The 16,727-nt window shown below is 41.0% G+C and overlaps 1 protein-coding gene across 2 annotated transcripts in view; it reads left to right on the top strand.

Moving 5' to 3' along the window:
- raraa (retinoic acid receptor, alpha a) overlaps positions 1-16,727 on the top strand; it is a 153,580-nt gene that overhangs the window by 20,119 nt on the left and 116,734 nt on the right. Inside the window, exon 2 of one of the 2 annotated variants that reach the window (XM_017418523.3) lies at positions 1,853-1,921. The exons of the other annotated variant lie outside the window; for it this stretch is intronic. The gene's annotated coding sequence lies outside the window, so the exon portion shown is untranslated. The remainder of the gene's footprint in view (positions 1-1,852; positions 1,922-16,727) is intronic. 2 annotated transcript variants of the gene reach the window in all.

The raw sequence follows: 16,727 nt of genomic DNA, 5'->3' as shown, positions 1-16,727 counted from the left end.
TGAAGAGCACAGCACACAAAAAAGCCAAAATCTTACACATATAAGTGTTTTCTGCTGGACAAACTAATAGCATATTATTGTTTAGATTATAAAATAGGTATTTATCCTGTGTCTAAATGCTTTGTGAAGTATTAGATTGACTTTAGGTTTTCACATGAGAAGCTCATACAAAGTTAAGATTTATTTTAGCACCAAGTAAGGCTATAGGTGTTGTTTTGGATATGGTATGTTTAAGGTTTTTTGCTGTACGTTTCAGTTTTTAGCAGTGACTTTAAATGGAAAAGACTAACCACCTCACAAGGTAATGTTTAGTTAAAAGCTGATATGTGTCGATATACAAATAATACATTTGTTTCTGCTTTTCAGCCTGCATATATTCTACAATATAAGAGACCGGAAATCCTACAGTAATGTCGTCGTACCCACTCTTTTTCTCTTCTTCCTTGATTGTTTGGAACTCCGTAAAGTGCTTTAGGATTGCTTTTCTTCTAGATTGCTGCCATATGAAAATAATTCCCATCCTTGATTGCCTTAATATGCAGATGTTGCAGGAAGATCAACTTAATAGCGGCTGCATGTGAACAGTTCTTCCAACTCTGTGCCAGAAAATTCATCCATTTTCTGTAATTTAGGGGAAAAAAATCCTCATTATTATTAAAGATTTCTAGTGCAGCCTGGGTTAAATTTATGTAGTGTGTAAATTAGACCATTTGGAGGAAAGATAAATAGACAATTTATGTCCTAAAGCTTTATTTCTGTTGTTATTTCTTAGCTTATGATAACAAATTAGTGTGAAATTCATTAGCTGCTTGTAAAATGGCATCACTTCTGCCTGGAAGGGGGGTATTTTTTTGTAGGGTGCCTTATTCCCTTCAACCTTTGGAAAGAACAACTATTATAGTGTTGCCGTTCTCACTGAGACAGTGAATTAAACTTAGTCAAACTACAGTTTTATGTGCATTTCTTTCTTGAAAGCATACATAAATCATGGAGCCATAATATGCTAAAAAAAGATGCTCTTTAGCTGACTGTATTTGCGCACATGTAACAAAAACCCCTTTTATTAAAAAGAAAAAAAAAGATTGGTCATGAGGTCATGATTATGCTGTTTGACATTTTCCATAAAATCGAACAAAATGCCTTCCAGCATGTGGAAACCACCATGCTGTCATTTTTATTCAGTTATTTTGGGTTAAATGATCGACTAAACATTTGTCAAACTTTTTACAGCTCGTATATGCCTTTTTAATAAAAGCCAAAGTGTTTCTATCAGTTCAGATGTTCAACAAGAGCTGTTGGTAGGCACTTTTTTATTGTAGCAACATGCACAGAAAAAGGTATCACTGTTGCACTTGTTTTAAAGCACTTGTGTTCAATTGTTGGCTATACAGCATCAAGATGGCTGTTCTGCTATGAAGAAATGATACGCCACTCGAGGTTTTTCTCCATCTTGACAATGAAGGCACCTCTGTGTCCCTATTTGTGCATCAGGTTGAGGGGATTTCTAGGCGGCCACCTGATTCACATTGCCTTAATTGAGTTGTGGCCATGAGCACTACTGTGCCTGCAGAGGCCCTAGGTAATTTACACACCACAAAAGCACTTTTTTACTCCACTTTTCACATGATGTCTGAGGCACAAATGTGGCAAAGGAGAAAGTGCAATCAATCGGGAAAGGGTGGGGAGATTACAGCGAGTCCAAGAGGGGAAAGAGAGCGTAAGAGTTTTCATCTAGCTGAGCAGGTCTGTGCCAGGGAGGCTCGGGGAGTCACTGAGTCTGCAGCATGTGGATAAGGAGCACAAAGCTGTTGCTTTCAAATATCTTTCTATCTTTCTTTCTTTCCCCTCACAGCTTGAGAGTTTGCAAGCAATTCAAAGGGACGTTTCCTTGGCCAAAGACGGGAAGATTGACGTTTTGGGGGTAAGTCCAAATTTGTTGTTGCTTTTGGCTCTGGTTGCTTCGACTTTCAGCACTCATGTCTGTGGGCGTTGTTCCTTTTCATATCACATGCCACATTTCAATTGTGATCACAAGGCTAAATGTGTAGCTTATGGTTGAGTCTGTTTTTTTTTGTCCCATGCCATATCTTCTGCTTTTTACTGTTTTTTTTTTAAATAAAAGTTTGTCCTGTGGAATCACACTCATGCAAGCATACTAGGATCTTGTGCCCCACATGCTGCTGTTGCATCAACAGGAAGTTTTGGTTTGTTATACAGACAATGACCCAACATTAGTCACTGTTCATCATTAGTAACCAGCTCGAAGAACATCGACTGTCGTTGTGTGTTGCCACAACAACTGAAAGGAAAAGTTTGGCTTGTTCCTTAGTCAAAAACACTATGTTCTGCTTTATTTTGTCTTTTGCTGCACATACAGGCTTGCAATTTCATCCTCTGTCCTGTCCTCTTACGTTTTGGCTTGTCTCGTCTTGTCTAGTATTTACTGTCACTTTGTGGTATTGCGGAAAGGCGATCTCTTCCGCCAAACAAACATCTGCCCCCATACGAGACTTTTAAGTATTGGCAAATAGACTGGAATGTGTACCTACATGCATTTGCCAGCTATTACCCAAAAGAATGCAGACTCCCTCCACAAGTCCCCCCACGTCACCGAGTGCCCACATCACATCCACAGAAGATGTTCATGTGTCATAAGTGGGGATGTCAGGGTTTGGCAGACGTTCCCCTGTTGGCATCCAGTGTGGCGAATGGCTGAGTTTGTTTTTTATATGCTTATAATTCAGCTCTTTTCTTTTTCTTTTTGTCTCTTCTTAACCTTTTAAATAGTCTGAAAGTTTTTTCTTTTTTTTTTATCTGATTTTAACTGTTGTAACCTTAGAAGCCAGGAAAGAAAGCTTGAAAAAAATAAAAGCCAACACAAAAAAACAAAACAAAGGAATTAAAGCTTTCAGCTCAGCTTGGCTTCGCATTTAGCCGTCCATTCTTTTTTATTTTATTCACTTCATCTGTTCAAGATGAAACTCCACACTTTTCCGAGCTTATATAATCATTCTATTAGCTGCTTCATTTACTCATTGCTGCTTTGTTTTGGCAAAGGGGGAAAATGATGTATTTTCCTTCTTGTTCCTACTCTCTCAGTGAGCAGATTTGGGTTTTTCGTCTCCATGTAAAAGTGCATTTAACCCTTCCCTCCCATCATAATTTAAATCACGTCTCATAAGTGGGTAGGGAAGCAGCTCCAGCAGTTGATGTGGAACACATGCATTTAATGATTCACACTCTGTGCGGTAGGTCGGCAGTGACTGCTGAGCCTGCTGCCTCTCCCTCCGTCTAGAATGGTACTGTAGTGTTCTTCTTTTTTTTTTTTTTCTTCAGTGTTTTCTTTTTTCCCCTGCACACATGGAAACTTGATGGAAGTTGAAACGTGTTGCTTATGCTCACTTGTTCCTGTTTAATTGTGTTTCTCATCTTCAGCTGAATCTGGAAAGTATTCAATACTTCTTGAAATATTTTGATTTTTTTTCCCGTTTTAAGTGGAATTGCTTTTGTCTTGTGAATGTGACAATTTATTTTAAACTCATATTGATTTTTTTTCTTTAGCTGTGCAAAATAGGGCAACTTAAAAAATTCTTGGAGAAAGTTTGAAGGTGCGTGCCACTTGGTGCGTTCAGCTATGACGGCCATCTTGAATTAAGATGACTCTGATCACTTCCACTTAAATTCATTCAGTGGCCCATATGATATTGAATTTTGCAGAAAGAGCTTTGCAAAGTGTTAGCACTAGGAGTAAAGCAGGAGGTTATTGACAACTACTACCTCACCAAACTTTAGTTCAATATCACTAAAAATGCCTAAGTTATAGGGATTTTTGTGTTTGCCAAAGTTGCGGTGGCAGCCATTTTGAATCAGGTTGACCCAAAATACTAATTAGACATTGAGGAACCTCCAGTGTTACTTTCAATACTTTCCATCACTTGATTCTTGAGATTATTAAAAAAGCAAATTGGATTTGAAGGATTCCCCATAAAATCCTATGTTGTTGTTTTTTGTTTGGTGTTTTTGGAATATTACATTGCTATGGTCACTTGAAGCGCCAAAACAAATAATAGCTCACATCTTGAGGCCGAGCCACACATCTTGTTTTAATATATAATTTGTGTGGGTGCACTCTTCTTTTCGTGCCACATAAAGGTTGACAGAAGAGTAAGATAGTTTGTTTAGAAACCCGTTTAGAGGTGACTAACACGCGCTGCAGGACTCCCTACGCTTATCTAATGGCAGGCAGCAATTACGGCGCACACTGAGCGTTCTGAACTTTTCACCTGTCAGAAACTCACAAATTTAAATAATCATAACTGAGAAATTTTTTTTCTGGCTAAGTTTGGGATTGTATGCCGCGCTGAGATCATTTATTGTAAGGAATTTAAATAGCGAGACGCAGTGTGGCATCCAACTTCCTCACCGTCAGCAGAAATGCAGAAGTGTGCAGCTGACGCTTAATTGGCTGAAGTTTTTAGTTGTAGCTTTGCAGAGTTTCAAAATTCAGCTTCCTAAGAAGTTTAACCAAGTCACACTGGGGCTATTTCCTTTCTGCAATAGTTTGTTCACGTTTACCATATTGTTTGTTTGAACGAAGAGTGACTGGCTGTAGAGTTTCCTACCAGCACAAGAGCTGGAGAAGTATATAAACATGGATGGTTGGACAAGCTGACAGAGAAGTCTTAATCTTTTTGTTTTCACTCAGTCCTCCAAATCCCAAGTTTCTGTTGATCCCGTTTTCTCCTGTTATCTCTTCCTTTGTCTCGCCATCGTGGGCCCTACGCCTCTCTGTGTGGCCCCGTCTGACCCTTCCTTCCTCCACTCACTCACACACCTCCTACCACACACACACACACACACACACACACACACACATATACTGACAGAGCATCACACATGCATGATAAAAAGACAAATGGCTCGTGTCCTAGACATAACTGTGAGTGGCTCTTTCCATTTTGCTCCGAACCAAATTTGTTGATGTCCACAGAACTCATGAGAGGTTAATATACTTTATAACCCTGCAAGATTAAAAATGCTGCCCGGGCGCAGTAAAAAAAAAAAGTTGTCTTAATGTGCTACTTGATGTGTTTATTGATTCTCTGGCAGTAATGCAATATATTGCTGTTATGATTTGAGGAAATGTGTGTGCATGTGCGTCTTTGTTTGTGTGGGTCAGAATGCTTCATTCTTTAATTTAAATTTAGCCCTTTTCCCACAAGTAGTTAAATCGATGCAGCAGACTTTAGCGGCTCTGTGTTTTTTAATGTGGCAGTGCTCAGTTTTTACAGTCCCTATAATCCACTGCCTATAATCCAGTACTGCTTGTAAAAGGCTGTTTTAATGAAACGTTGCCTTTTGCTTGTTGTGTGTGTGTTTTGCGAAAATTGGTGTTAATCCGTTAGAGGTTTATAAATGAAGCTTTGCGTTTGAACTCGTTTTATGACGTTTTGTTGCTCCTAATTCTGGTTTTGGAACAATAGGTTTCGAGGCGTTTGAAGTATGCAGCGTAAGAGAGCTGAAGTTGATGAGGAGACCTCCCTGAATCGGAGTGTTGCTACAAAGCTCTGCTCGATACTGTATGCAGAAAACCCCCAGTCATACTAAGTAAGAGGGCGTAGCTCGCAGTACGGAGTAGTCTGCAGTTCCTCTTCGGGGCGCCTCCTGACAGGAACTTGGCAGCAAGGAAACATAAACAAATTCCCTGTGGTGGGCTGGCAGGCTGAGCGGCGCGGTTCCCCCACCCCCCACCCCCATTCCCTCCCTGTTAGTAAAGTGCAGCCCAGCTCAGACCAGCCTGCTCAGCTCAGAAACCACAGGCTGTGAGAAATAGATCTTAAAGGGACAGGTGCTGCTGTTTCTCTTTTTAAGAGAGCCATCCCACCCCCACCCCCACCCACCGTGTCTCCCCTCTGGTCCCCCTGTCGTCATCATACTCGTACGTACAGCAAAGTGTTTCGCTCGTATTGTTTTAGCCCTGACAGTGATGCGTGTTGTTCCTGGTTCGTTGGCCCCTCTGTGCAGTTCAACAACCTCATGCAAACATTGCCTGGGGGAGGGAAAGTGATGCCAAGTGGTCCCAAAGTGGATAGTAGCAAAAAGCTGTTGCAGTGGATGATGTAATTTCGGAGTTTAGCGCAGGATAAGAAGGAGCTGACTCCGCTCACACAAACATGCACATACATGTGCAGCATTTGCACAACCAAAACATACATTCTTGGGTCTTATCGCAGGTTTGTGTGCACACAGAGGCTCTGATGCTTTCAGGGTTTTTTTTTCCCCCTTCTTTCTTTTTCTCTCCATCTCCAAACACAGTAGTGTATTGTGCTGCCTGACCTGGTCCCTGTCCAATGGCAAAGAGAACCCAGATTGCTGAAACAGAGGGCCCACTGCTAATAGGCTGACCGGGCAGTAGTTGTTAAAGGCTGCTGTGGCCGTCCAAACCAACAGGGACTGCTAGCTGAGCCAAGAAACTTTGTGTGCACGTTTGTGTGAGTCTGCGCACATTTTTTTTGATCAGCCACAGAAGGGTTTTTTTGGAGCCGACATGGCACCTCCATGCAATTCCAGCGGGTGCTGGTAAAGGCATTTGACTGACTTTAATAGTCCTCCTTCTCAATACTGAGCGCACCATTTTCTGCCATTTTTTTTTTTTTTCGGAGTGGCGCTTGTTGAGGTGAAGTGTTTTTTATGTGGATTTTCCATTTATGTGTTATAGAGAGGTGTTTTCTGTTGCCCTCTGCCAAAAGGTGAAGGTGAACAATGGTGTTCTTGCCAGTGTTTGTGTCTGTCTGTTAGCAAAATATCTCATAAGCCACTGGACAAATCTGAATAAAACTTACACAAAGCAATTATTGGGTTGACATCTACAACTGATAAACCTTTTGGAGTCAGCCTGGTTCAAGATGGCTACAACTCAATCATTTTTTCACATATTGAGCTAAAATTTCATGTGGTAGTAGCCGAGAGTCATTGACATACCGTATTTGTGTTACCCTGATAATCTAAATACAAGACATTTAATTTCTGTAAATTTCATTGCACCTAAAGTGACATTAAAGAGTTTGCATACTCACACTTGTTTGACAGAAATGAGGTGACTGCTGGTCCCTTCTCACACAAATGTTCAGCAGTACATCTACATCAAATCATAAGTACACCTGTATTTAAATGACTGGCAAATGCTTCAAGGACGTATCACATAGGAAGCACTGAACAATATTGTTTTTTACATTTTGTGCACACAGAGATTATGGACATTTGTTGCAAGACAGAAAAACTGAATAGTTAATAGTGTCTTAAGTGAATAGCAAAGTGGTTGGGGGGGTGAAGGACAAAAAAACCCTCAGGATCAAGCTTGTCTATTGCGAGAGCTCAGTGCAGATTGTCGCGGTGACACTGCGGTGCAGATAGAGAAAGGTCGTGGAAGAAAGAGGGAGGAAATGGAGAAGATGGTTCCAGAAGCGAGTTAGACTGAAGAAAAGTACATGTTGTGCTGGAGACTTAGATGGGGACACTTAAAAATAGGAGACTGAGAACGAGAAACAAAGATGAGCACTCCTAATGTGGCACAATTCTTCTGGGATACCATTAGCTGCTGTATGTGTGTGTGTGTGTGAATATAGAGCGTTTGATCATTTATATTTAACTCCATGCATCAGGCTCTCTCAAATGCTTGCAGTTGTCCACATTTCTGCTGTAAGCCAATGTGTTCCTGCACTCACGTAGAGTAAAACCTCACATCAATGAGGTAAAGAAGACTGCATCAAGGGGCCCCAGATGTATCCTTGCTTCCCCCTCCCTTGCTCCCACGTCCCAGTAGGCACATCTCTGTAATGGCCCCCTATCGATCCTGAGGCCTCCTTGTCCACACTCAATGCCCATCGATCGGCACCTCGCAAAGAGTCTCAGAGGGCTGCTACACATCCTGTCACCATGCTGTGTACATAGTGTGGTCTGTACATATGTGTGTATATATATATATATATATATATATATATATATATATTTATTTCTTTTCTTTTTAGAGAGGAAGAGTGTTTCTGAATGCCAGCACCTTTATGTCTTTGTGCGTAGGAATGTGTGTGTCCATGCCTTTCTGTTAACCTCTCTGTACTCTGTTAGTGTCGCTGAAAACCTTCAGTGAAATTGCCCCTCTGCACCGTGAAGTGAGGGCCTAAGTCTCATTAAACCATGAACGATTTGGGCCTCCGTGTCTTAAACCTTGCAGCATGAAGACATAAACACTCGACATAAGAAGAGCCGAACAGCAACTGCTGTCTCAAGAGACCCCAGGCATAAAAAGAAAACTGTTGCGCTTTCCATATTAAAAAAGACAACAACTGATTAATCAGTCAAGCCACAAGAAAACTTTGCTTGTTATTGTTGCTGTGTGATTTATTGAAAGCCTGGAACTGGGTCAAGCTTCCCCCTTCTCTCTTGGTCCTCTGTTCCTTCTTTTCTTTTTTTTTTACTGACTGTTTTTTTTTTTTCCCTACCCAAATCAGAGCCAACCCCCCACGTCTCTTCCCTTTGTCTCTCATCTGGTTTTCTGTTTTTGTTAAAGAATAGTTGATTAATGATGCCACAGACAAAGCCCACAGTCAGTTCTCAGATAGAACTCCACTCTGGGTAAACCAAAACACGTGTGCTATGAACAGCAACTGGAAACGCCTGAAGAGAGAGAGAGAGAGAGAGAAAGACAGAAAACTTACAGGCAGGAGTTGCCCATTTGCAGCAGTGTCTGTCCTTTCAGTGCTTACAATTGTCCATCAAAAAGGGGGAATAAAACAAGGATGAGTTAGAGCATGTTCAGCGTGCTTACTTTTTTTACTGTTTAGTCAGATATGATCACTTCTGTGCTTTTAAGTATAAAGCCATAATTGTCAGACTCCGTTTCCTCTCACTGTGTGAAATTGCCCATTTTCATTAAATTTAACCCAGTGATGAGATATCTCAGCAGCTGGATATTGTTGCTTGCCTTCAGGCTTCTCACGATTGAGCGCCATGCCACTGAAAGCCTCACTGAAGAGGATTGCCTTATTGAATGATAATCGAGCATATTATTCCTTCGACTGCATTGTTAGCTGTCTTCATAATGGAAGGGCTTGACACTTGTGACCTACTTTATTGCCACAATCTTCAATGTTTGTGCAACGTTGACAAGGTCTAATTGGGTTGCTGCCTAAGGTAAACATGTCCTCTCTGAGAATATTACCCAGAAGGTATATTGGCTAATAACAGCTATGTGTTTGGTTCTTCTGTATGGCACTGACTCACTGGACCATTCAATTGGCTTTCAGAGTGTACTGCATACAAAAGGTCTGCACTGAGTCATTGCAAACACAGTATGGTCTTGAACATTTTGTTTGGAGGGAGATTAGGAATGACAAAGTCTTATTAATGTCTCTTTGCTTCTGGTGTATTTGAACCAGACGTACAGTATGCTCCACAAAACAAGCGATCTCTGCGCTGCACCTTCATTGTAAAGATTTAAGTAAACCAAGAGTAGCTGATGTCAAAGCCAGGCTACGTCCATATTTTCAAGAAGACCTCATTTTTTACAAAAGTCACTTTATTTATTTCTTTTAGTTCAGCCAGTAGTTAAAAAGAGGAAAAGCTCTTGGACAATATCAGAAATAGCCATCCTTGAAAGTTACTAGCCGCCCAACCCTTGTTCGTGTGAGGCACAATTCATGGTTACATTTATGCTTGAGGGTTCACTCAAACTTGAGGGTTCACTCAAACTTGAAACTTGTGTGACATAAATATTGTTAATTTGACCTGTATGCGAGGGTCCACCAAGTCCTTCAGCAGATAAGCATGTGCATTACAGATTTTTGTGACCTCACAGACTGCGTATGCCAACAATGAACATGTGAGGATAAAACCCTCATTTAGAAGGTGGCACCAAACACAACAACGAAGACACTGTGGTAAACCACTAGCAGAAGAAGAAAAACAACAAGACAGCTTGTTTGGAGGTATTATGTGTTTCACTTATCACTCAGGCATCACATGGACACAAAAACGGTATTGAATTCCTGGTAAGAAATTACTCATTTTCTTCTGCCTGTTTTTTAAATAAACAGTTGTCAAACCAGAACATGATCCCCACCTATTAGACTGGAGTGAAAATTCGGAATCTCTGACTGTATCCATGTTGATGCAGCTGATCCAGAAGTAGAGTAAATATAAGTGCGTGCATGTCGGCAAGGTCCCAGCAGCTTGCACACGTGGCCACAAAGAAGCATGTCAAGCCTTTTAAGAGTGCTTTCACACCAGGATTGTCTGGGGGACTCTGTTCGATTGGGCGAGCAATGCCAAAAAATTCACTTTCACACTGCACTTCTGAGAGCTGACCAAACTGTCTCATTTGGGACAGTGTTGCCTCAAATGAGCACTGACCATTAAGGAAAAAACTGAAAACATGGCTCATAGACGAGCCAGGACCAAAACCTGAGAAGCGAACTAAAGTATCAATGCCATTACGTTAGTATTGATCCGATACAATACCAAGGTTGTAATATTGATATTTGGGGCAGTTTGCACACTGCTGCAGGTTGCTCTGTACATGAGACGAATTCAGAAGAACTGGAAAAGAGGGCGAGAGACTATGATGTAGTCCCTTCATCTCTTTGGTTCGCTGGATAGTCTGTTCGCACTTCAAAGCTGTAAGTGAACCGCACCGGGTTCGCTTGCAAGCAAACAGAGACCCATGTCCTCAGGAGGACCAGAGTTTGAATGTTTGGTCCCCACCGGAGTCCAGGTGAGCTTTCACACCTGCCCAAATGAGGTACCAAATGGCTCTGGAGTGAAAGCGCCCTAAGTCAGCAGAGGATCGATCAGAGCAATCGTGAAGGAATCTAGCTGGTCTGCACTGACCTCAGCAAAAACCACCAGCTTTAAATTCATGTCCGTTCAGAAGAAGGATTTAGCTCTCTTGATAAGTCCTCTCACACATTGACGATACGTGCTTGCTATCATTAGCTTTCACATCTCACACAAGACGAAGGCTAAGCTTCTCTTGGGTTTTTAAGGGAAATGCAGTAGTGTGGCGCCATTAGTGGTGGCAGGCTTTTCAAAAAGCACTACTCTGTAGAATCAAAACTGAGTGCACAATTAGGCTTGTTGGGAATATTTTTTCTTTTAAACATTCGCAAAGTTCAACCCAGGACACTGAAGAAGGCATTTAGAGAATGCCAGAGCAAATTACAATAATATTATAATGCTAACAGGATGTGCTAGTGGGAAGTATGAAACAATGAATAAATAAACTTGCCCGTTCTGATGAAAAGCTGTCCTGGAGTTTTCACAATAAACAATGAATGATGATAAGCTAGAATGGTAGTGGGCGTGCTCCTTCTTCAAAACAAAAGGGAGTGCTTTTCTAGCAGTTTTATTTTGCAGTCTAGAAGTGGAGAGGTACCGTTAAAGCTTGCACTAACATTTCAGTTTGGATTCTGACATCAGGTGAAAAGCATACAATTGTTTGCAACACCCACTCTTCATCTATAAACAGCTAAGCAGAGACCACAGAGTTGAGATTTTTTATTTAAATTTCATATCAACTGTTTAGAAGCAGGACAAAGCAGTGAATTTAAAAAAAAAATGCAAAGAAATGTTCACAGCATAGATGGTGATTTGGCGAAGGGGCTAAACAGTTCAAACAACCCCGGTCGTCTTTTCAAAAGACCACAGAGCCAAGAGTCACTTTATTAAACCAAACATCTGGTAATACTACTTATCCCTATTTCTCTAACAGGTAAACCAAAGGCTCAGTTGTGCCCGTCTGTCCTTATTTCTTGTCACTTCAAACCCATTTCCCTTTTTAGACAGCAAGTTATTTACTCTCTTACCCCCTCCCCCCAACCCTCACTGTGCACTCTGCACCTGCCTGAATAAGCAGATGATGCTACAGAGGCAGAGCAGCTTTGGCGTGTGTTTTTCATCCTCACTGTCAGTTTTTTTGTTTGTTTGTTTATTTATTTTTTAATCTATCATTACCCGTGCTGCACTGACACGATCTTCTTCCACCCCCTGGGAGTGTCTTTTCTTGTATTTAAAAAAGTAATGATTTTCTGACTCATTTTCTCTTTCCTGCTCAACGTCTCTGCTGCACTCTGCTGTCAAATTTGGTTATGTATGCACATCATTTCCTTGTGCACCCCCTGTGCTGTGTGAATTGCATAACCTCCCCTCCACTGAGCCTAGGGTGGTGTCCCTCACCATTACACACTCCCCACTCACACTAACACTTGCATTTGTCTGCTTTAAACTCCCTTCTTGCTGTTGTTGTTTCAAACGTTCTCTCTTTAGTTTTCATTTTGTTCTTCCCTTCTCTCTCTAGTCATCTCCCCCTCTCTGTATCGTGTTCTCTGTTCTCCCAGCGGTCTCATTAGGCATGAGGGAGGCAGCCTTGTGTGTATGTGTATTCTCTCTGCCAAAGTCTCACTTGACTGAGCATGCCATTGCACTAGCAAAGGGCCTGGGCTCCATTATTACCACAAAGCTGTCACAAACAGTGTATAAAGTAGCCTCCTGTTGCCAAGTAATGGGCGAGTATAGAAACCACTCTCTTAACATCAGAGGGATACCACATCTCTTAAATAACTGCAGAGGAAAAGGTGTTGCTACTGCGGTAGTAACCAATGTGCATCACTAAAAAGAACAGAAAATTTAAACAATAGCGGTATATGCCAGTGATCTTGGCAGCACATGCTGCTGCTGACCCTTAAAAACCACATACCAAACACATCTGTCTCTTCTATATAATGACACCCCACCTATGTGGTCCTGCCTCTGGCATGTCCTCCTATCTACTGACTGAATGAGTGATTATGTATGCCTGTGTGTGTCTATGACTGTTTTGCTAGTGTCTAGTTACGAGGAGGAGGCCCTGCACAAGAATGGTCCTCCTCTCTGCCGCCTGACCTCAGCAGGTCATCGTCCATTTCCACGTGAAGCCGAAATGTCAAGCGCAGCCCCCTGCTTTAACCATTTGTCTTTCTCTGTGGTCAGATCCACATATGCATTCAGACACAATCACCTGCTAATAGATTACCAGCATGAACAAGGGCCCCATGTCTTATATTTTTCCCAATTTTAATTTTTTTTTTTCCATTTGAATTTTTCTGAATTCTGTGTTTTTTGATATTGCCCCATTGTTTCACCTAAAAGGTGCCTTATTATATGTTGGATTAATTAGAACTTTAAAGGTTTAATAAAAGAGTATCCTAAATTTTATAAAATTTGACAAACTTCTACAAAAATACAATCCAGTGTGTCTAACAGAACATTCAATACTTTTGTAAAGTTCTTAAAAATCTGCCCGTAAATCCTTGGTAAATTAATGGTTTAGCATTCCTTCAAGGAATGCATATCACCTGCTGCCTTTTGTGCCAGAGTTTGAAACTCTTAGCTTGAAAAATGATGGCGTTTTAGTCTTTCTTTTTTGTCAAATCTGGAATCTGAAATCTGCTCAATTGCATACAATTTTGCAAGAACTAGCCTGATCTGTTATCAATTGGAGCATGTGCTGGGCTACTACCACACCACATTATACTTTAATATCTGTAAAAATGAGTGTGTCTTTTTTTCTGTCTGCTGTGGCAGGTGTCTTGAATCAGGTTAACTCCAAAAGTTAATCAGATGTAGGTGTATGTACAACCAGTGATTACTTTCTAAGAGTTTCATTAAATCCATCTAATGGTTCATGGGATATTTTGTTAACAGACAAACAGGGTTGACTTCAACAGTGAATGCTGGCGTTTTAAACACAGATCTTCTTTGATTTGTTAGTGTGTTGAGAATGAATCTTAGCTACTACCACACTATGTTTTAGCTCAATATCTGTAAAGTTAACTGAGTTATAGCCATTTTGTGTTTGTTACAGTCCCTTAGATGTGGCAGTCATCTTAAATCTTGAAGCAATTACACGCTGACAAAACCTGATGGGATACCTGATCTTCGCTCTTCCTCATTGTAGTCATCGTTGTAAAATGTGAAAAAGTGTGAAAAAAAGTGTGAAAACAGATTTGATCACAGCCACATAATCATGAATGCTGCAACATTGTGCATTTTACAGTGAAGTCAGTTATATTTGTCCAATTAAGTGATTCCATGCATGATTTCTACATTGTAGACATAATAAAAATCTTCCCAATGTGTTAATTTTCTGAATGTACTTGAATGCACATTTAGACTGTGATAATGCATGGTAACTGCTGACTGTGAACACTGGAAAATACTGGTATATAACAAGTTTTACTGCTGTTTCCTGAGTAGATGTAGCTACTAGCCTGCAGAAATTCAGGTTTAGCTTTTCTGTGAGATGACTGAGTGTTTGAGTGCGTAAACACAGAAATCACAATACTGCAGATATTCTGCTCCTCTTCACTTTAGGGGGAAAACTGTCAGCTTCTGTACTTTCTCTGCTGTTAATATTTGTCAGTGATAAAATTTTGAAGAAAGTGAAAGAAGTTGATAAATTGTGGAGAGAAGCTGATTTGATTAAGCCTGTTTTGAGGCTGCAATATGATAATGCTGTGACCTAGAATTACAATTTGATTATTGATCTGGGAGGAGGTGTATGTGAGGAAAGCAGCTTGACGACGGGACGTCACCTCATTTGTTCCCACACTTCTGGAGCAGGCTTCTTAACCTTCAGTCAATGTGAAGAGAGCATGTTTCCATTATCAGGAAACACTTGAGCCCCCTGCACAAATTGTTCCTCCTCTTATTAAACAACAGCAATCAGTTTTCATAGATAGAGGACAGGGAGAGTGGGCTTTGGCGAGCTACAGTGAATGTATCTCACAAACACAGGACTTGTTTACAGGAAGCTGTCAACCTTGTGTCCTTATGATAAATAAACAGTGAAGCATCCCCTTTTTAATGATGGTTTACAAGCCTGCTCGCTGAATATTGACGGAAAGATTGAGAGCACTCTCCAGGGCCTTCCTAACATGACATATGGCTCTCAGTCTGTATTTTTTTCTTTCTGTCCTTCATTTTGTTGCCTCCACCCTTCCCTCCCCCTTTTAGCTCTCCTTTTATTATCCTCAACAGTGGCTTGAGGAGGATGCTGTGTGAATGCCGAGCGCTGAATGACTTTGCTGAAATAATGCAGAAGAAGCTGAAAGTGAGTTGGTAAAGCTAAAAGAGGCAAAAAAAAAAAGTTAAATGCACCAAGTGGTAGCTAGAAGCTAAACTAAGCAAAAATGTGGCTAAAGATAGTTAAACATATGTAGCTACAAGCTAAGAGTAGTAAAATACAAAAATAGGGCATGTATGCTAAAATCAATTTTAAAGAAAACAATTTTTTTTTAAAGAATCAAAGGGAAAAAAAAGGGAAAACAGTGTGAATTCTGCATCAGGATTCATACAATAACAATTTAGAATATCAATAAACAAACTGATTTTATTTCATATTTATAGTCTTATTAGAGGCTAAGAAATAAAAAATTGACAATCCTGGGCAGAACTCGTTTTCGGAGGCTGAATTTAGGACTTCATTTTTCATTTTAAGACGATCCAAACACATGCCAAACACCCTGATCAAGGGCAGGAGCCAGTGTGGAAAGCACAAAGAGTATGAATAATAGGAATGTGATAATAAGCAGAAATAGCTGAACGCAGGATACTGCCAAGTTTGTTTTTGGACGCTTGAAATGCCACCCTCAATGACAGTCTGCCCGAGTCGCACAGAAGACACCACACTCTTCCTCTTTGATAAATGTTTCATTGCTTTCGCCGTCTCTGTCTCACTTTCTCTCTCTCTCTCTCTCTCTCTTTTTGTCTCTCTATGCTGGTGAGTTTGCAGACCCTGGCGAGCTTTTTCGTTGGGTGTTTTTTTGTTGTTTTTTTTTTTAACGTTTGATGTTGCTCAGTTGTTGTGTATCTGCCTCCCTAGGCCAAGATCACAGGCGGCGTTTATTAATCTACAGGTTCAGACTATCACCAGCAGGTCCTCTGCATACTTTCATTTTTTTATGGTTTCTTTGTTAAAGAAAAAAAAAAAAGTACTTTGTCCCCCTTTTTAACTTGTAGCAATCGACCCAGTTTATACATCTAATCTTAGCTGCACTCAAGCAAATGAAAATGAGTGAGTTGATGGTTTTACTTGTTATTGGCGGGTCAGAGTGTTACCTGGGCGCCACAAAGACTCGGGGTTAATTGATACATGCTGATGTCACCGTGCTGATTACTCACTTCTTTTTTTTTTAGCCTCTTTGGCCTCTTAAAGTTGCTGTTTAACCCCATTATCTGATTGGATGGACGCGCAGCAGGTTTGGGAGTATTTTGTGTACATTTTTGTGTGCGTGAGTCCCAGTTGCCTCACAAAGATGAAGAGCTCTCTCTTTACCTAAGGGGTATGGGGTTTGACAGAACTGTAGTGCCCCCATCCCACCCCCAATCCTTCTATCTAAGCCCCCCCATCACCACCCTTCCCCTCCACCTCCTCCCCTCTGCTGATAAATGTGTTTTTCTTAAGGGAAGAAGGTGGTTGGTTTAGAGGAGTCTCTTTTAATGTAGCTTTTTTTTCTATGTGTGTGTGTGTGTGTGTGTGTGTGTGTGGCTTGCTAATGCAGTGCAGGGCCGTGCAGCAGGGCTAGGCAGACTCAGAGGCAGGCCTGCAACCTCGACCTCAGCATCATTTGTTTGGACGAGGGCCGTCAGCGGCTGTCACAGGGCCCATGATGAAGTGTCAGTCGGTGATTGTCCCC

The sequence above is a fragment of the Kryptolebias marmoratus genome, linkage group LG17, assembly GCF_001649575.2.
Source record: "Kryptolebias marmoratus isolate JLee-2015 linkage group LG17, ASM164957v2, whole genome shotgun sequence".
NCBI classification, from domain to species: Eukaryota; Metazoa; Chordata; class Actinopteri; order Cyprinodontiformes; family Rivulidae; genus Kryptolebias; species Kryptolebias marmoratus.
This window is presented reverse-complemented; position numbering and strand designations above follow the sequence as displayed.